The 22,502-nt window shown below is 32.1% G+C and overlaps 1 long non-coding RNA gene across 2 annotated transcripts in view; it reads right to left on the bottom strand.

Annotated features, from left to right (window-relative positions):
• LOC123533394 (uncharacterized) overlaps positions 1-20,434 on the bottom strand; it is a 60,266-nt gene extending 39,832 nt beyond the window's left edge. For both annotated transcript variants that reach the window (XR_008370063.1, XR_008370064.1), the window contains exons 1-4: positions 20,302-20,434; positions 19,849-20,039; positions 14,549-14,906; positions 275-351 (exon numbers count right to left, since the gene is read on the bottom strand). This is a non-coding gene — a long non-coding RNA (uncharacterized LOC123533394). The remainder of the gene's footprint in view (positions 1-274; positions 352-14,548; positions 14,907-19,848; positions 20,040-20,301) is intronic.
• Positions 20,435-22,502: the final 2,068 nt, after the last annotated feature.

The raw sequence follows: 22,502 nt of genomic DNA, 5'->3' as shown, positions 1-22,502 counted from the left end.
GAGAACTGATTTGCTGTGAAGGTGAGAAATATCACCTGTAGTTTATGTACTGCACAGTAGCTATACAGTAGCTTCTTATGATATTATTAAACAGAAGCAAGTCTATCAATGGTCCAGTCTTGTGTATTGGCCATTACCACCAATACGCAGACCTTATCATTCCCATAGGCCACATACCTGGCATACCAGAATCAGGGTCTTTAACACATCTCCTTGATATAATATAAACTATCAAAACTTTCAAACGTGAAAACAATATTCAACCTTAACTTACTGTTTGCACTGTTTGCATCTTTCTTCCGCAATGTTTGAAACGACTTGTCATTGGCTGTACTTCCATTGTGACACAATCTGAAAGAATGTAAATATAACCATTATTATCTTCAATATTGCTCAATGAATAATATATTAGCAATCAAAAATTATATTCTCTCCGATGTATGTCATCCTCTTGTTACAGACGTTGTTTGGATCTTATTTTTTATCTTATGTTTTCTGTTGAGATTGAATGTATTTCATTATTAATTCTAAGGGGGAAATAAAAATGCTGATGATAAGAGGATGACGCTCACGGGAGATGATGAGATTGCTGAGGTTAGAAAACATATAATATAAACAAGAAAAGCATCCAATTCTATATTATTTATTAGTCGAATATTATGATATGGTTATATGTTGCATAATATATACAAATTGTAAATTCTTATAATATATAAATAAAAAAGACGATTTCAGTTATGTTGTAACATAATTGTTTAAATCAATATTGAATTTTATGCTGGATGATATCTTTTCGAATAAAAATTGGTACGATTTGAAACTGAGAAAACTGCGTTTATTTATAACACCCAGGTTCCTGGCATAACGATCAAAGTCGGTGAAGGTCATTATCATTGTCCTCAGGTTTTTATCAGTTTTGTTAGGTGTGGAAAAGCAAACCAGCACCCATGGAGTGATTCTGAACTTTATTGACACACATGATAACCATACTTTAACGACATGCAGAACGCATAACCCGGGTGTCTGGCATAAAGTCAAGCTTATCATGAGGTCATTGTTTATATCTACATTATTTCATGTCGGGACTATGAATTTTACACCCATGAAAGGATTTAAAAAACATTTGGCACAAGTGACCACCATACTACTAACTTAGAATGTACATTAAATCAAGGTTACTGAGCTCATTGCCACCAGAGGCCAAGTTCACATTACATATGCTTTGCTGACTAAGAAGACGTTCACAAAAATATCCTTCCACGGGGGACCCCATTTCAGCGAAATTACCTGCTGCCTCTGAAATAACGAAAATGGCTGAATTCAGCATGTGGACACTGTAGCAGGTTCATGATTTAATTTATATCAAACATTGTCACTTCTAAGACTGCCAAAAGATCTCGGCTCTTTTCAAAAACTAGTCCTTTCCCAAACCAGTCAAATTGTTACTTATTGTCCAAGCAAGCGATATTGCAAAAATAGATAATTTTAAGTTTATTTGCAAAGTAGCACAGTCACTTATCAATTGAATTACATCAAACTTCACTTGATCAGCAAAAACTCTTGGCTCCATAGAAAAACTGAGTAGGTCGGATTAAAGTTTACAACAAAGTAATGCGCACTTTAACTAAAACATAAATAAACCGTTCTGAAATTCATTTTACATAGTTTAAATTTATTCTGCAATAAATATAATCTCATAAAATCTCACGTGTTAAGAGAATCGTTTCTGTAAAAAAAACTAACAGTTTTTAAATAATATACATAACTTCAAAGAAATATTAACATGTAAAAAATAATGAAAATTATTTTCAACTAAAAATAATTTATTTTATTTTCGAGAAACAACGGCGTTGTTTTCGTTACTAGGCAGTTTTACTTGTTCAACTTTTCGACTGGTTTGGTTGTATTATTGATCCGTTAATTAGGGTACCAGCTATGCGACATGTACATCGTATAGCCGTATAAAAGCGAAAATCTCGTGCTATCTGCTCAGTTAACTCGTTTAAACTTGACAGCCAACACAAACTTTGGTCAATGGAAAAGTTTTTGTATCGTTATTATCGGAATAAGAATTTTGTCGAGGAGAAGACTAACACTTTCTAATAATGCCACGCGGACGTAGCAGGAGAGCACCGGCAGGGCGTAGGCAGACCCAAGTAATGGACAACGTTCGCAACCGGCAGAAACCTAGGTTGTTTGAGGCTCGGCAATGTCATGAAGGTGCACTACAACCACAGGGCTATTCAAGGAGGAATAATCGTCATCAGGCGAATAATACTCACAATCGCGAGGAACCTCAGCTACCTGAGGTCCAGGCAGGCATTACCGCCAGAGGACCCTCCACAAAGGAAGGACCAGCCAGGTCAGCCAGACGTCAACCAAAGGACGGATAGGGGTCAGAAGAGGGTTGTTGAATTGCTGGACGAACGATTAGTTTAGAATGCCGGTGAGTTAAATACTATTGATTTTGAGAAAATTTTACAAGAATTTTTTATCTAGAAATGTTAATAATTGTCCTTAAAATCGTTGGGGTGTGGCGATACTAATTTGTGTAATGTCCCATTTTCTTCAAATTTAGATAATCAGGTCGGTACCAATACGCGTGTCAGTATGGTCCGATTATCCGATGACGATTTAGCTGCATATGTTCCCGCTTTTTCAAAGCAACAGATTTGTAAAAGGAAATATGCCAATTTATCTTTGTTACTTAAGGGCGCCATAAAATTATCTTCCCCTGAAATCATCACATGCACATGTACAGAGAAACAAATGATTGTTTCTGTATTTTTTAGACCGACATGGGTGGTCATTTTGTCCTACTTTCGTGTTTATCAATTTTCCGTAATCGGTCGGAAATTCTCCGGAATCAAGTGATTTTAAAATTAATTCAAACGAATATCCGTTTAAAGCCTTGTTCCCCGACTATTCAAATTATTTTGTGTGTATGCAACTCATGATAACAATAACAGGCCACAGTAACAGTTAACGGCCACGTGCCACACTTTAGCATGCAAAACCACAGGTATTTCATATAGAATTTTATATAAAATAGACTCTATTTTGACAGGCGTCACTGTTCATAGTCAGGATTTTCATGTTTTTTCAGTGACAATTTAAAGTTAAAAGGTAGGACGGGAGCAGGGCTTAAGAGACGCGCGACAAAATAACTGTATTTCCATGATGGTAATTATACATGAGTTGCATGAAAATTTTAGATGTGCAAATTTTTAGTTTCAAATTGACAGTGACATATATTAGGCCAAGACAATGTGTTTAATGCCTAAAATGTTATTGAGTTAATTAATGTAGCCATGATATGTACATAAATCAGTGTTCTTAGGTAAATTCCAATCACATTTTGTTTCTACAGTGTAAGATAGTTACTTATTTATATTCTTAAAACTATACTGAAAAGCGATTAACTGACGAAATTGTGAAAACACTTTTATTCGGGTTTGCCTAAATTGTCGTCCCGAAAACTTGTAGTATAGCTGTATAAGAATGATTTTCATGAAGTTTTTTGTGAGTTACAAAAATGTTAAATTTCCTATGCTAAGTTTGTAAAAATCACGTTATCGTTTGGGCATATATGTTACATCTAAATATTTATAAATTATAGTCTCGTTTCTTACTAAAAAAAAAAAAAAAAAAAATCCGAAGATGCACGACGGGTTCGTGTTAGCTTTCGGAAAACATAATTTCGGTTTGAAATTGGCATTTTTGTTCGTTTATCTGTTGGTTATTCTTGAACATATTCATGACTACTTGGTCAGATCCGATGCAGTGGCTCATATTTTCAGTAAATAGAAAGTCACAGCTAAAACTCTCGTTTTCATTAATACTCGCTCGGGTGTTAGTAGTGGACCTTTAACTCTAATGCAACTTACAACACTGCTGTTAACGCTAAATGAAAAATGATAATAATAAAATAATAATAAAAAAAAAAAAAAAAAAAAAAAAGAAAATCGTTCCTCTTACGGATTGTCGAAACAAGACCTAATCTCGGTCCATCACATTGTTTTATTAGTATCTTATTTCTTTGAGAAAGGCCTATTGCCGAAATCAATTTCAGCCTATGTTGCGGGTATTGATTTTTATAATAAACTTAACGTATTTTATGACTTAGGTCGTATATTGCTAATTAAAATAATAATAATATTGATAATAATAATAATAATAATAGTAATAATAATAACAATAATAATAATAAATACTTGTAGACTGCCACAGAAGCTGCATGACACGTGATAATACGGCTCCACTTACTAAGCCCGTATTGTTAACTGTTTTGAATTCTTTGTGGCAAGTTTGCAATAACATCTATGAAGTAAAATTTCTCTAAAACGCCTTTTACTTTGGTTTAGTATGGTTTATTTTATTTCGGGTCAGCGAGTTAGTTTCTGCAAACAAGCTTGTATCAGAAAAAGTATTTGGCCAGACTACTTTGAATGTCGCCAATGACGAAAGTTAGATCTATACAATTGTACGAATTAACTTTAAAAAAAAAAAAAATCAGAATGGAAGCCCCATTCTCTTAAAAATACCTCGACATGGGAATAACACATGTCCGGTATCTGCGGTTAAGGATTTTATCAAAATGTTGTCAAAAATTCAGTCTCCTTTATTTTGTCATTGTGATGGCTTGGTTGTAACTAGCTCAGTTTTCAGCTATGCTGTCGCAAGCAATCCGTAAGTCTAACCTGATAAGCGCAAATTATACAACACATAGTTTCAGAATAGGCAGAGCAACAGATCTGGCTATCGAGGGTTACCCTTTGCAGGTTATTATGAAACTGTTCAGATCGTCTTCTAGCTGTGTAAATCTTTACATCCGGAAATAGGTCTGAATTTATGACAGTATACGCGTTAAAACATAGATTAAAAAGACGGGCTAGTAGGCCCTACTTGGTTACTCGCATTTAAATACTATATACTAGATCTAACTACAAAAAAAAAAAAAAAAAAAAAAGAAGTGACGTCATCTGGGATCTGGGAGAAGTGACATCATCAGTCCAGATATTGATGCGCGAACATCACTTTTTCGAAACGTGTACATTTAAAATTGGACGGTCTTGTGTTTTATTTGGATTACATTCGGGACTTAATAATTACAATCTTAGAAAATTAACAGTTACCGTTTAACATAGAGAATTTTGGGGGGTAAATTAAAATTTATTGTGGCGGAAAAATTCTAATTGTGCATACCGAGGGGCGATCAGGCGCGTCAGGTTATTGCTGTAAAGCTAGGCTAAATGCCATATCCCGTCCTAAGCACCGTACTTTGGCGTATTGCTTTCAAATCAAGTTCGTGGCTAGGTGGCTCGGGTTGAATAGGTTTTGCCCTAGTGTTAGGCGAAATCTAGTTGGTATTGCTGGTATTGCTTTATGTATTGCGTTCTCAACCCTTTGCATGCAACTATGTGCTTACCTTCATGCAGTGGTCCGCATGATAGTTGCCGCCCGTTTGCAGTAACCTGCGGGCGGTCGGTCCCTGTCGTGTGACACCACTGGCTCCGTCGTTGCAATGCACAGCCATCCTCTTTTGGTGTACTTGTGTACATCTGCCACGTTACTCGGTGCTTCACTGTTAAACAGTAACCCTTTGCATGCAACTGTGCTTACCTTCATGCAGTGGTCCGCACGATAGTTGTCGGCCGTTTGCAGCCACCTGTGGGCGGTCGGTCCCTGTCGTGTGACACCACTGGCTCCGTCGTTGCAAGGCACATCCATCCCCTTTTGGTGTACTACCCTTTGCATGCAACTATGTGCTTACCTTCACGCAGGGGTCCGCATGTTAGTTGCCGACCGTTTACAGCTACCTGCGGGCGGTCGGTCCCTGACATGTGGCACCACTGGCTCCGTCGTTGCAATGCACAGCCATCGGTTCTGGCGTACTTCAGTTCTACCGTATCGTTCAGTGGTGTTAGTGTCAGTTCGAAGTTGTTTGGTATCACTGTTAATTATAGCCCTATAGTTGTGTTGTATTGCTTTGACGCGCCTGGTCTCCTTTCGGTTGAACAATTCCACTTTCTTTTTTCGAGCGGCCAACAAAACCCAATCTTAGATACTGCTCAATCTTAGATACTGCTGTATTTATATTATGTTTAAAAATACATCTCAATGAGTCATTTGTTCTATATTGTTACATATATATATTATTTATTGTGTTGAATAAAATTCAATGTAGAACATATAGCTCGGTGTTTCCTTTGTTGTTTCGAGTATTAAAAATAATATATATAAACTCTCAATAATATATATAAACTTTCAAAAATTTTGAAAATACTAAATATAGTATTTAAATGTTAACAAAATCATCTACTATGTACGGGAATGACCCCCTTATATTTAAAATATATAAGAATGACATTTTCAATGCGTTATCTATTATCTGTTTCACATAATCTTGCATAAAAACAATTTATAAACACGGTGGCATATAATGCAAATTGATAATTAAAATGATATAAATATTGCGAGTATAATTATTAAAAAATATATGATCTTTGTATTTTGAACTTATAATTTGGGAATTTCCTTCAAATAAATATATATTGCACACAAATTGTAATACTAATAAAGAAATATTTTGTTTCAGAAGAAATTAGAAAATTATTTTATTTTAGAAAAATTCTTGGAACATACACTTCAAATGTGTAAGAACTTTGTCACAATGGGTCAATCGAGGCCACGACCTTCCACCTCCCGACACACCCACCCCATCTCTACACACACCAACACCACGAGTAAGACAACCATTTGTCTTGCAAATAGATATCATACTGCATTCTACACGTCTAAGATGTTTTTGATAAGGCAGTGACTAGAGGTCCAGCAATTATTCCTGGGACCCATTCCCCATCCAAAATTGTATGTTGATAAAATACCACTTCAACAATTCTTTTGTAGTTTGCTGCCAAAATCAATTAAATATAGTTTTGTAAATCTTGACGTCAGCGTCAGAACTATTGAATTTCTTCCGCTATATTTATTGTTTTAAATTTAGACCCACTGATGAACCATTCACGGCGAAACTAGTGTGTGACTTTTTTTATTAACATTTGAAGCGTTTGAAGTCATTTTATAATTTTACGATGTTTTGTTCCTGTTTCGGGTTCATTTTTATTCTTAATATATATAATACAAACTAGTTTATCCTATCGGCTCATCAGTGTACATACATACATAGATACATACATACATATATACATTACGGAAACGTATATTGACCCCCTTTATATATTCTCTACATTTTCTTATTTTATCAAATTTTGCATATATTATATATAAGTCGTCAAAAATTTACGACTGAATTATTTGTTAAAATATAACACAAGGAAATCTGGTAGATATTTGTGCTGGTTGACCCACTTTATATATTTTCTACATTTTCTTAAGTTTTCAAATTATGCGTATATTATATGTAAGTCATCAAAAACTTGTGACTAAATAATTTGTTAAAGTACAACACAAGGAAATCTGGTAGATGTTTGTGCTGGTTGTTCGTTTTTTATTTTGTATATGTACATGTATGTTGTAAAGTTCATGCATTGCAGTTCGTGATGTTTTTCGTCAGCATAATTTGATGAAATACATATTCGGCCAAAATAAAAGTGACAGAAAAACTAAGATGTATTTCTTCCTCACGTTTCACTGTCTCTATCTTTAGTTTATATACATTTCAGAACAAATAAATCATAACTTTTCACACACAAAAATGGTAAAAAGGTATGGATTGCGGATCAAAACTAATTTCTTAAATAAAACACAAAAACACAACCTTAGGTCAGCACTTTGTATCTTCGTTGATAGACAGACCGTTAAACAAAGAGAAATTTATATATAGCCACAAAATAGAAAAATAGAAAAATATTGTCTTTTATTAACTTAATTCAAATATAAAAAGGGGGCCAATATACGTTTCCGTACATATACATATGTTATTTATATATATATAACGAATAAAAATGAATTGTGACTTTTATATAAAAAAATTAAGAAAAACTAAGCGAGCGCGTGAAGTCATTTTATAATTTTATGAGATATATATATATATATATATATATATATATATATATATATATATATATATATATATGTTGAGGAACAGAAATCTTCCTCAAAATACTTCCAAAGTAAGACAAATATATCTTGTTTATTCTAAAGATCAAGTTTACAAGTATATCTTCGTCAAATATTAAATAATTTATTTATATATATACTTATTTATTTATTTATTTGTTGAGGAACAGAAATCTTCCTCAAAATACTTCCAAAGTAAGACAAATATATCTTGTTTATTCTAAAGATCAAGTTTACAAGTATATCTTCGTCAAATATTAAATAATTTATTTATATATTTATTTATTTATTTATTTATTTATTTGTTGAGGAACAGAAATCTTCCTCAAAAATACTTCCAAAGTAAGACAAATATATCTTGTTTATTCTAAAGATCAAGTTTACAAGTATATCTTCGTCAAATATCAAATAAATCTGCATCTAAAATTAACAAACGTTTTGCTTATAGGAGTTTGACATTTTCAGTGTCTACATCTCGTCTAGCAAACACAGCAAAATGTGACAAAATAAGGATATGGAACCATTTTTAATTTTTGGTACGAACCGTGTTATGGTCTGCACGCTGTTCTCCACAGTAAATGTAATGATATAAAACGTTATTTTCATGCGTTTTTATTCAGTTTTTCATATTTTTGTTGTTAATACCCAATTTAACTGCTTTTTTTAGAATCAATCAGACCATATTCGACATAATATTTTATTGTTTTAAATTAGTGCTCATATCTAAATCACACTGAGTACCAAAAAGAGCGTCGTTCCAAAATAACATACCAACCAACGCAAGAACATTAATACGGAAAATATGGACCCCGCTCACTTTACGAACTAACACTATCTTGACATGGACGTTAAATTCATACACACGTTGCATTTTCAAATGGAATTATTCATATCGTGACCGGTTACATAATAAACTATCCGTATAAATTAATTAAATCTCAAAATTAAGACATATATACCAGAATATTAAAGGTATTGGTTATACGGACAGAGTTGTAAAATAAGCCATATATTTTTCAATAATTTTATATATCAAGGCGTGAATTTAGATTATAGTTAAATTAAAACATAAAAGTGTTGAAATACATGGTCAATCCGTAATTCAATATTGCCGTTGTTTACAGTTTTAATTAGATTTTTTTACCGAGTTGATAATTGATAAATACTGATAAATATTAATATACAGAAAGTGTATTGTAATACTTCATTGAGATTTCACACAGCTAGAATGTCATAGTTATGTATTTCTACTGCTACAAACAAAGTTTCATAAGATGAATAATAACGATTTTAAACTGGGGGTTTAAAAGCATTTAGGGTATGCCAACCTCGCACTTACCCTATTTCAACAAGTTAGACAACACAGTGTAAATAAACTCTTTCCCCGCTGAGAAATGCTCTAACATTAGTGATAGAAAACCAGAACATAGTAAGTAAAACATCAAATTAAGATAAATCTAAAGCTCAATGACACCAATGTACTCAACAACTTGTCTGAAGTCAGAGCACCAAGAGCCTAACTTTTAAGGGTACGACTAAGAAAGCTACAAGACAAAAGTCCGCTCCCTCTGTCAATAAACAAACATTACTATGCTACACATATTTCGCATCTTATCCTCTTTTGATAAACACATTTTACAAATATCTGATTAAAATTAGGACTAAGTCTAATTTTCCGAATGTCATAAACAACATCTCCATAGTATTGGGGTGTGTGGGACCAAGTTTTTAAAGTGTTTTAAGGTTAATATTATATTTCTTTAAAAGTTTTGACTGATAAACATTAAAAATTCAAATAAAACACTGTATAACATCTGTTAAAGAATTGCCGTTATAATTTGATTTCACACTTTCCTAAAGAGTTTTAAAGTGCATTTTTTACAGTTCATTTTTTTAATTTTCGATTTTTATTATGAATATGGTATATGTACCAATGGACAGTATCGGGTTAATTGATACTGGTTGATAGTACCATGGATTAAAATTGACAACTATAAGAATAAATAATATTTAGTCATTTGAAAAACAAAGATGAATTTATAGATGAATTAGGTAACAGATATTTCTATCATAGCAATTTTTGTTTAATATTTAGTAAAGATTGTATTACTAAAAATACTAACGTTATTAAATTACATGAAAAGTTATATTTTGCTTAATCTAAATACATGAAGGAAAATAGTACATAAAAATAAAATTTTGAAATTTGTCCTATATTTTATTTTCATTTATGAATAAGTTGTACAGTGCTTTTAATCAGTTAATTATTCAAATTAAAAAAATATATATATATATCATACACTTTTTTGGTAGGTAATTGCAATTGTATTATTGTAATAATGTATTTCGTCATAAAAGGGGGAGCATTACATGTTACCGAACATGATGAAAATAGAATTGTTACAGGCTCGCTTTGACTGAGCCTTTTCGTGAACGGTGGTGGAAAGGATTTCTAGCATCCGTGCTTCTTAGATTTGAATAAAACCATTTCGTTTCGTAAGTTATTATTCATGTTCTTACTTTTAACGTAAGGTTTGTTATAAGAATTTCGACAATTTAAAATCTTCTGCTTCTTTACACATGTTCAGTTACGTCAACGTACCCGATTTAATGTACAGAAACAGTTTTTGTTCCGGGTACGACATAATTAACTTTTCTGTTGGGTAATAATCGACACATCACATCCCATCTATGAAATGCCGTAACAATGAAGAGCTTTTAAACATTAGATAATTCTACTTTACATCATATTAAGAGGGGATGATATCAGTGTCTCATATTGACCCCGTTATATTTATTAACGTTATACAAAAAATAAGGTTCTATCAGAAATTATATATTAATATTACAAAACATATTTTGTGTGATTATATGTATTTATTATGTCCATGTTACCCTATTTCATTTATGATATCTACTTACACGTTTTGTGTGATTATATACCTAAGGTACTCTATTTCCTTTTTATTTTCTGTTAACAATTTAAACCTTTACCAACTGGACAGTTCTTATTAACGAGCGAGCGATAAATAAATTCAAGGTTGTTTCCTCAATTTATATTTTTAAGCAATTTCACATTTGGTTTTATTTTTGTTAAATGTTTTGTATATTAATATTTTCCATATGTACAATTGTCTAAAATGTAAGTTTTTATATACAGACATGATTGTTCTCTACAATTTATGTAACCATGTTTATACAAGATATCTTCTTAATGATATACGCCTTGTGTCCAAGTTTATCATGCATCTAAAATTTTACACTGGCAGAAAGCGCGTCTATTTTATTTTATTGAAAGAGTAAAGACGCCTTTGCCATTGTATCAGGAATAGGGTAAATTGAGTTAAACCGGCTATCATTTACTTGACGGTAAAAGATTAAAGTAACTGAAATATTTTTGTTTGAAGCTATTAACTAGAGATCCAGGTCCCTTTCTGCAGAAAGGGTCATAGTCATTTCTAGGGCCTCTTTAAATTTGGGTAACTGGCTATAAGAGGGAAATTTCAAGTCATTTTCCTATGAAAAGTTGGACCCATTGTGACAATGTTCTTCCAAATCTGAGGTTTATGTTCCACGAGTTTTTCTAAACTAGAATAATTGTACAGTTTCTGAAATGAAATATATATTTCTTCAACAGACAAGTCTTTTGTAATGTATATATATTTTAAGGAAATTCCCAAATTAAATATTCAAAACAAAAAACTCATAATTTTTCAATAACTGTACTCGCAATATTTATATCGTTTTAATTAGAAATTTTCATTGTATTCCTTCATGTTTATAAATCATTTTCATGCAAGATTATGTAAAATAGATAGCGGATAACTAATTGAAAATGACATGCTTATATACTGAAATTATAAGGCGTATCAATATGCGTTTTCGTTGTGTCTGGAACAATCCAAACACTTTATATGATTTTTTAAATATCTCAATGTTTAAACATATTTACAACTAAACATGGAATTGAATGTTAGTACATGTCCAATCCCTGGGAAGATTCTTCTAGTTGGTAAATTCTAAAATAGTTTTAGTTTCACATTATATATTTGTATTCATCATCAACATAATTCTCTTTTACACCACCGACACTTGAATTATTTAAAACTGAATAGTGACAATTATATTTTACTATGTAAAACAGAAAGTCAGATGTGTAGAAAACTTTGCAGGCGTAAGGAACCGTCGAAAAGACAACTCGAGTCATTTCCATTTGAATATGAAGGGTTTTTTCATGTCAATATTAATTCTAACGATCTACCTGCTTTGTGACTTCTAACAAATATTTATGAATAAACGCCACCCGATTTTACTGTTTGTTTACAATTCTATGTTAATGAACAAATTTTAGTATGTCAGATAATTTAAGATTACATTAAATGAGAAAAAGCAGTGAAATTAAAATCAGATTATAGTCATTAAATTTCAAATATTGAAAATGAGTTGACACCAAGACCATCAAATTGACAAAGCACATAATGTATTAAATAACATTTTGTTATATCTATGTTTACTTTGTTTAATCAAGTATTCTAAATAATTATATGTCAATGAACAAATTTTAGAATTGCAGAAAATTTATGCTTACATTAAATGAGGAAAACAGTTTTCTAAAATAAAAAAAAACTTATATGCCTGATTTTTAAACTGTAAGCATTGTGTACAGGTGAAATACATAACATGCAAATTTAGGATAAGTTACTGAGCGTTCTGTCCGCGGTCACGTTTCAAGTAAGACAAATATTTAGTAATTTTATACTAGATTTGTTTTTTCATTGATAATAAAATGAAATAAAATGAATATTCTCATGCATTTATGTGCAATTGAACATTTCCCCGCATTTCAATTTTAATATCACATTTTGTTTGCAATACTTCCAGCTAAATCTGTTTTCTGTATGGCATAGCTACAACAACAACGGTTTCTGTACGGCCACACACGAGTCTCACAAAGTATTCAGTTGAACCAGTTGACTAGATTATCGTTTTGTTTATATATTGATTTTATAGTAATCAAATTTGAAATATCATCACAACTGATAAACCATATAATTTATCAAATTAAATTTATTTATATATATGTTTACTTTGTTAAGCGAATATGCTAAATTAAAAAAATATTTGGTGTTGATCTTAATTTACATATTTATACTAAAATGGCAAACAAAGTGTGATATCCAGTGATGTGTACAGGTTTCCTAAAATGCCCTTAGGTACTGTTGAGTATCTTTATTGTCAAATGAAAAACATGAAAATACTGACATAGTTTTAATTGTTATTATCATTTAATAGACGAAAACGAGTGGCACTATTTGTAATCTAAAATAAGAATATTATTCATTTTAGAGCAGCCGAGTTTAAGTTCAAAGACATAATTAAGTCAAACATGTCTGTAATCTGTCTGGAATTATATAAAACAAAAGTTCGTAGGTAATACAAATCATAGAGAATTTCCAACCGAGTATAAAACTAAAAGATAAAAATAGAATCTCATGTAAAAAGGAATAAAATTTACAATAATTTGATTTTCCACATTTTTGTCCGTTTAATTACTTTATTATTTTCATTAAATTATGACAGCAGCTAATAGCATTTGATTAGAGGAAATGATTTCCGCTTGCAAAAATTAAATCGGAACCATGTGCAAACAATAAAATACTCAAGCACCTTAAGTAAAGAATCTGAAAGTGATATTTGAAAAAAAAAATGTTTCAAGGTTTTTATCAATATTATTCAGTAATGATATACTGCTGACTGACATTCATCTCACATGTGTAAAAGCCTTTTTGGTTGAGTGCGAACGAGAAATGACGGGACCATTTTTCAAGCTTAGGTGTTCTAGTCGGTATATTTATGTGTCATAACCTAAAAGAGCTAATCTTTAATCGAGAAATTTAGATCTATACCATATCTCTAGGGCATGGAGTTCAAAGCTCAACTATAAGTCGAAAATAAATATAAGGGGCAGAATATATTCTGGACCGCTGGTAAACTTTAAGACTTGTCCGTCTACTTTCAGTCCATCATAATTTTGTCAAGTATTTTAATTTTGCAAATTCTTTCGCAATGTTACGTTAAGGTCTATGCAATGTATTGATAGAGATACATTAGTGGTATATAATGTTAAATAATTTGGAATAAACGTACTCACCAATAATAATATTTCTGCACTGTATCTATGTATGTTCCAAATTATATTGAACATTAATCAGATCTGATTAATAGTGATAAATACATTCCTTCCCTATATCGTTGTATATTTTAAATGTCTTGAACACTATATCTGATTTGTATACGTGTTGATAATTAGAATGTTTATCACATATTAAATACCATTCTATATTAACATATATTTAGAAATGCAAATTAAATCCGATTTGAATCTCACAAATTAATTAATTCCTTCACCATGTCTTTGATCCTTCCAAATGGTTAAAAATTAAAACCAATTGCATAGCATACTCACCACTAATTATATTTCTTCCCTTTATATAATCATATTCCAGATAGTCCTGTTTGAGTAAATATTAATTAGAATGAAACGAACACACAAGTAATAATATTCCATCTCTTTATGAAAATTTCAAATTGTCTTGAAAATTACATCCAATCTGAACATCACCAATAACTATATATCCTTATCATATCTATGTGCGTGCCAGATTTAATATCACCTTTAATTATACTCCTTCACTATATCTACGCATATTCCAAACAGTGTCGAAGTTAAATCCAGTCTAACACATCTAACACTTTCTTTCAAAAGCAAACCACTTTTCGAGAAACTATCACTTTTGATGAATATTGATTGTTGTTTATCATCCCTGAAAGTAAGAAAGATTTCAATATCGTTAAAACATTCCAGTGTTCAATTGAAAATAATAGCTTCAGCAATGTGTACGTTTAACCAACTTTTCCATAGTTTGAAATGAAAAAAAAATCTGACGGAAATAGAAAAGTTCAAAAAAATTAGGCCAATCACACTATAACACTTTTTTTTCTCCCTCACGGCGTTCGTCCGAAAATAAAAAATTCTTTTCTAAGAATACCTCCTGGATAAACAACGACAACGACAACAAGAATTTTGTACGGTAGACTTGGCTGGTTACTATCTCGGAGAAACAAATACGCTTAGTATATTAAAAAAAGAAAAAGTGAGTTGCTGATACGGTTTGCATCATATTGTAAAAGCAAGATAATCAGACTTTATATCTTACATTACATTATCTAAAGAAAATAAACGCCTTGTGAAAAATGCAATTAACCATTATCAACATATCTATCCGACTTATTACCGGACTTCCATCTTCAGTGATTATTAAGTAACCTACTATCAGAAATACCTCGTGGTTTACCGTGACAGAAGCACCTCCTCTTGTAAACTATGTAAACCAAAAGCTCCTTCTTTTCTCCAGTAGCTACAATAGCTTCAGAACATTTTCTCATTTTCTCGCGTTCTTGAATATAATGCTCATATTATCCAAAACGTAGTTGTTCAACCTTTCTAGTGAAAATGTATCTGATGAAAAAAGAGTGAGATCTGCGGCAGCAATATATGTATTTCTACCCAAGATACCGGACACGGCTTACTTCTCCACCTAGCAATACGTATTTTAGAACATTTGCTTCACAGATCAGTTGTACTCTTTTTGATACTAACATTCGTATGATTTTAGTGAAAAGTAATATGTTTCATTTGCAAAAAAAAAATTCACTGAAACGTAAAAAACATGAAAACCCAAGAATACACGTAGTACGAATTTCTTATATCTTTAAGATTTCAGCCATCATTAACTTTATCATAATAGTCAACAGTGCGATGTAACTTGGTTACACTTACAGGTTCTTTCTGAACCGTAGATCTAGAAAATATTCTTCTGCTTTCATCATACACTAACTTTACCAGTTAATTTTCAGATGGCCAGAGGCTATACTTAATATCAATACAATACAGTAATCTCAGGTGGTGATAGCACCACTCTCCTCTGCACCGTACAGAACACTGTGCCAATACCAATGACATAATATCAATATAATACGGTAATAACCTGTGCTGATATCACCACTCTCCTCTGGTCCGTACCAGCGACTATACCAATAACATAATAACAATAAACCCCAGTAAGCCCCAGTGGTGATAGCCACACTCTCCTCGGCCCCGTAGCAGAGACTATGCTAATGATATACTAAAAATACTACAGTAATCCCCAGTGGTGGTAGCAATATTTCCTCTGGTCCGAATCAAAATCATGATTACACTATATCATAGTGGTGATAGCACCAATCTCCTCTGGCCCGTACCAGACACTATACCAATAACATACTAGAAAAAATATGCAATCCCCGCTGGTGGTAGCACCACTCTCTTCTGCCCGTAGCAGAGACTATACTAATAACATAATAACAATATACCACATTGATGTAATTCCAACTTGTGATAGTACCACTCTCCTCTGTACCATAGCAGAGATAACAGTATACCACAAAAATCCCTAGTGATGATAGCATTGCTCTTCTCTGGCTCGTATCAGAAATTAAACCAATACCAATAACATATTATAAGTGATCCCCAGGTGCGGTAGCACCACTCTGACTCGTAGCAGAGACTATACTGATAACATAATACCAATATACAAATATAATCCCCAGTTGTGATATTACAACTCTTCTCTCGGCCATACTAGAGACTGTACTAATTACATAATAACAATAAACCACAGTAATCCCCAGTAGTGATAGCACATGCTCGTCTGTACCGTACCAGAGACTATACTAATTACATAATAAAAATATACCACATTAATTCCCTGTGTTGACATCACCACTCTCCTTTGCCCAGTGGTTCTCATCTGCCGCCCAGTGGCAGAGACTATACAAATAACATAATAAAAAAATACCACAGTAAACTCCAGTAGTGATAGCACTACTCTCCTCTGACACGTAGCAACAATTAAACCATTACCAAAAAAACATAATATAATACAGTAATCCCAAGTGGTGGTAGCACCACTCTACTCTGGCCAGTACCAGAGACTATCCTAATTACATAAAAAATAAACCACAGTTATCCTTAGTGGTGATAGCACCACTCTCCTCTGTACCGTACCAGAGACTATACTAATAACATAATAACAATATACCACAGTAATCCCAGTGTTGATAGCCACACTCTCCATGGTCCCCTAGCAGAGACTATACTAATGATATACTAAAAATACTACAGCAATCCCCAGTGGTGATAGCACTATCTCTTCTGGTCCGTAGCAAAATTATAATAACAGTATATCCTAGTTGTGATAGCACCAATCTCCTCTCGCCCGTACAAAAGACTATACCAATAACAGACTGGAAAATTATGTAATCCCCGCTGGTTGTAGCACCACTCTTTTCTGCCCGTAGCAGGCACAGACTATACTAATTACATAATAACAATATAGCAGAGTAATCCCCGCTGGTGATAGCACCACTCTCTTCTGCCCGTAGCAGAAACTATACTAATAATATAATAACAATTTACCACAGTAATCCCCAGTGGTGATAACACTACTTTCCTCTGATCCCTAGCAGAAATTAAACCAATACCAAAAAATAATATAATACAGTAATCCCCAGTTTTGGTAGCACCATTTCACTTTGGCGCGTACCTATACTTATAACATAATAAAAAATATACCACAGTAAACCCCAGTTTTGACAGCACCGATCTCCTCTGCCCCTTAGCAGAGACTTTATTAATATCATAAAGACTATATACCACAGTTATCCCAAGTGGTAATAGCACTACTCACCTCTGCCCGTAGCAAAACTTAAACCAACACTTACAATATACATTGTAATATAATACAGTGGTAGGACCACTGTACTCTGGCTCGTACCAGAGTCTATACTAATAACATAAAACCAATATACCACAGTAATCCCCAGTGGTGATAGCACCACTCTACTTTGGCCCGTACCAGAGACTGAACTAATAATTTAATACCAATAAACCACATATATCCAAAGTAGTGATAACACTACACTACTCTAGCCAGTACCAGAGACTATACGAATACTAATATAATAGCAATAAACCCAAGTAAACCCCAGTAGTGATATGACTACTCTACTCTGTACTGTACCGGAGACTTTATCAATAACATAATAACAATATACCATGTCATCCAAAGTGTTGACAGCACCACTCGTCTCTGCCCCTTAGAAGAAACTACACTAATAACATAATAAATATATACCACAGTTATCCCTAGTGGAGATAGCACCACTGTTCTCTGGCCCGTACCAGAGACTATATTTATAACATAATGACAATAAACCACTGAAAGCCCCAGTGGTATACTAATCCATTAAAAAAATAAATTCCAGTAAATCCCAGTGTTGATAGCACCACTCTACTCTGGCCCGTACCAGAGACTATACTAATAACATGATAACATGACACCATAGTAATTCCCAGTGTTGACAGCATCACTCTCCTCCACCCCGTAGCAGAGACTATACTAATTACATAATAACAATATACCACAGTAGTCCCCAGTAATAATAGCACTACTCTCCTCTGACTCGTAGCAAAAATTAGCACCACTCTTGCCTGCACCGTACCAGAGATTATACTTATAACATAATAACAATATACCACAGTAATCTCCAGTAGTGATAGCACCACTCGACTCGGCCCGGTGGCAGAGACTATACTAATAATATAATAAAAATATACCACAGTAATTCCCAGTGGTGAAAACAGAAACCCTAGTAGCAAAACAAATATCACGGATTTACACCGGTTTATGATGCACCAAACCTCAAATGTAATCCCAAGCTTGGTCAAGATTACATGAAAGTGTTATCACAGTGTGAATCCCATGAAGAATAGGTATGTAAAAAAAGATGCTACAGTGCTTATGAAATACGCACATACGGAACAATACATTCCCTTGTAGAATATAAGACTTTTTCAGTTTATGAAACAATGTAATAATAATGCAAATTTACGGTATGGCTGATGGGTTTTTATATTTTATGACATCTCAGATTGGACATGCTTCTTTTTCAGTAAAACGTAAATATGTGTTTATATTCAATTTTGTGTTTTAGCTGGGTTGCAAGTACAAATGTTTAACAAATGGTGAATCATTATTTAGAACGCGACGTTGTCAAATTCAGACCATATGTTTTGGCAATGAATATTACTGACCAATTCCAAACTTAAAATACTAAATTGTGGGTAGTTTAATTAAATAATGACAAATGTCTTAGCTTTAAAATGAACAGGCTATTGTTATTCCACACCCTGTATTCATAAATGCTCACAACGACTGATTTAACATATTAGGGGAAAAATAGTGGGCGTTATCGTTTAATTTTAATGTCAGCAGGGAAACAATGAACAGTTTGATCTATTTGAAATTTGAAGCTCCGTAACAAATTAATATAGAATGTGATTTAGTTAGTTACGCTCTAAAGCATGTAAAAGTCTCCAGAAACTCACTTTTACGAACTAAAAAAAAGAAAAAATTTTACAAGCAAACATGTAAGAAATATTTAAGATAAATGTCACTTTTCCATTAGCTGAAATGATATTTTCTGTAGTTTTTGCATAGCTTTGTTAACACATTTTGTTTTAAAATATTATCAAGAGTTCTCAAACATGTGTTTTGGACAAAGAAAATTCATTGAGGTAATCCCTCTGCTCACCCGTTATACGTATTAAAAATAAATACATTACACAAACGATCAAAACGTTTAAAAACAGGAACAAACAATTACCTGAAATATGTGAAATCGTGTGTACTTTATGATTTGTTTTTTAACTGACTTTACTTCCATAATTACACCATCTAAGTGCCAGCATTGACTTCCAAATTGCACAGTAGAAAACAACAACAACAACCTGATACTTCCATGCTTTTCTTCGTCTTGTAACTTACTGCTGTGTTTCGGATCGTTTTTATTTTTTCCTGAAATGAAGATGATTTATGTTGAAACTGGTTGTACATATATACTAAGCAATTTGAAATAAAATTCCAGCATGCATTGACATTAATGAAAATTGTTTTAGCCACTTGAATTTTCACTTTATACTATTTCTCCTTTGCATAAATTCTGGTTGAAAACGTGATATTCAAAAATTACATCTAAATGAAGTTTCAAATGAAACACTTATTGAATTAACTGTCTAAGTGTTAACATATTGTGATCATTCCTTGCTTGATCTTTTACCTCCAGTCGGTTCTTGATGCAGAATCCACGTGGTTCTTGAAGTTCGCCCTTTAGGGGATGAATTGACTGGGTCTTTTTTTTTCTTTCAAAATATAATCTGCATATCTTCGGATTGGTAACAGCTGAAGCATTTCTGAAAATATTTTTTTAAATATGGATCATGTGAGTGTCTTACACTTTTTTAAAACACATTGTTTACAATAAATGGGCATAAATCAATCAATGTGTTAGGACAATATTGAGAATCCTCTGCAAATATATCCAAAAAAATCTTTCTAATTCAGCATTCTAGTTTACATAGAAAATATCATCCATATCTGATCCATGAGTAACAAATAAAAGCTGTACCATATATTTTCATAGCATGTTTTCTCCTGTCAGACAAGATAATATATATTTGATAAAGTACTCCCTAAATATTAACATTTTTAGTATTTGATAATTCCATGTTTTATCATTATTCGTACATTTTGTTGCGTTGTACACAATACAGAGACACTTAAGTAATGTTTTTCATCCAATTTATTAACTTATGCCTTCGGAGTTAAAGTCGGAAGATTTTTTATGAAGAAGTTCAGAATCAGGTTACATAATAGTCATTCTTGTTTGTTTTAAACACGATTTTCCATTTCATGACAGGGTGTTTAAAAATATCTGTCCTTATTCTATACATCTAGTTTCTGCCAATATCAGCATGCAAATAATTTGAAGACATATTCACATTTAACATAGTCTATATCCGCTTCATAGATATTAGAATATTTATTCTCCTTGGCATTTTGTCACACACAAATATTCTGCTTTGACATGATGTAATATTTTCAAAATATATACGAAATGTTCAGATTCTCTAAAGCAGATATCTGTGTATACACTTCTTGGGGTAACTATTTTTCGCTGTTCAAATTGTCTCACCGTCTAGGATCTGACATGGTTACCTCTTAAATTGGATGGCTTGCATGAACAAACATATTTTTGTTAACCTATTCTAATCTAATTTAATATACATTGATATGAAATACACGAAGACAACTAAATGATGAAGAATTTTCAATGATTATTGTATATTGCTTTGTGTCTTATAGCGTAAACGTGTAGTTGGGACCTCCGTTTCCAAAACATATTTGAAATATCAAGCAATAATGAGAGAAAAAATTGTACATATATTTTAGGTTAATCTAAGTTTGTTAATATGTTGACAGATCCGTTGTGGAGCACTGACAGATCTAAGATAACTTTTAATTCATCAATCAAAATTTATCATGACAATAAAATTATATATATTTCCTGATCATGTCACAATATTGCAGACTGTATATTTATCTGAATAAATTGACACTTTTTGGTTCTTTATACAGTATTTTGTTGAAGGTGCGATTTAATAGGGTGTATTTTCATAAGTATACAGTAAACAAGAATAATGGATATATAATCAGCATTCATTTCAAATTTCAAACTTACAAACGGACAAGCTAATCTACTCCTTCTATGCTTTTTTGACGCTGTTTTTATCCTTACTTTCCGTTTTACAGAAAAAAAAGGTTTTGAAATTGACTGTACTTCAATTGTTTAATCAATCATTTATTTTCACAATGGTCCCAATTTAATTGCTCGGTCTTCCTGGACACTGGACATATCACAACACATTATTTACATTATAACTTTTAAGAGTAATTATAAGTAATAACTGTTTTCTTAGAAAGTGATTTTATCTACATGTTTTAGTGTATAAGCACATAATTAATTAAAAAACCGTCAATACAAAAACTGAATTGAATATGAATTGGCTTAATGTGTGTCCCGTAATTTTGAAAAGAGATGGTTGGGTTTTAGTTTTTAATCTTAAAGTTTCTGGTAAAGCAAAATTGCTATAAAAAGATAATGCTAGAGTAATTGATATAATATTTAAAAATTGATATAATATTTAAAATATTGAAACAGTAGTATATATACATATATTGCATAAAATTAAGTTTGAAGAAAAAAAATATTTCATGAAAGTTACTGTTTCTAGTTAATTTATTATCATATATATACTTATGGTGTATCTGTCTTTGATGCCTAAAATATTTTTAACAATATTTTTATTTATTTTTTATTTCGTTTTGCAAAATACTGCTGGTAAATATAGTTTTCGTCCGCTAAACAAAGAAGGTTTTATTAATTAGATAATTAGATGGTAAAAATATTACATATAGTTT

The sequence above is a fragment of the Mercenaria mercenaria genome, chromosome 3 (genome assembly GCF_021730395.1).
Source record: "Mercenaria mercenaria strain notata chromosome 3, MADL_Memer_1, whole genome shotgun sequence".
NCBI classification, from domain to species: Eukaryota; Metazoa; Mollusca; class Bivalvia; order Venerida; family Veneridae; genus Mercenaria; species Mercenaria mercenaria.
The sequence above is the reverse complement of the archived record's forward strand: the minus strand, read 5'-3'. Positions and strand labels throughout refer to the sequence as shown.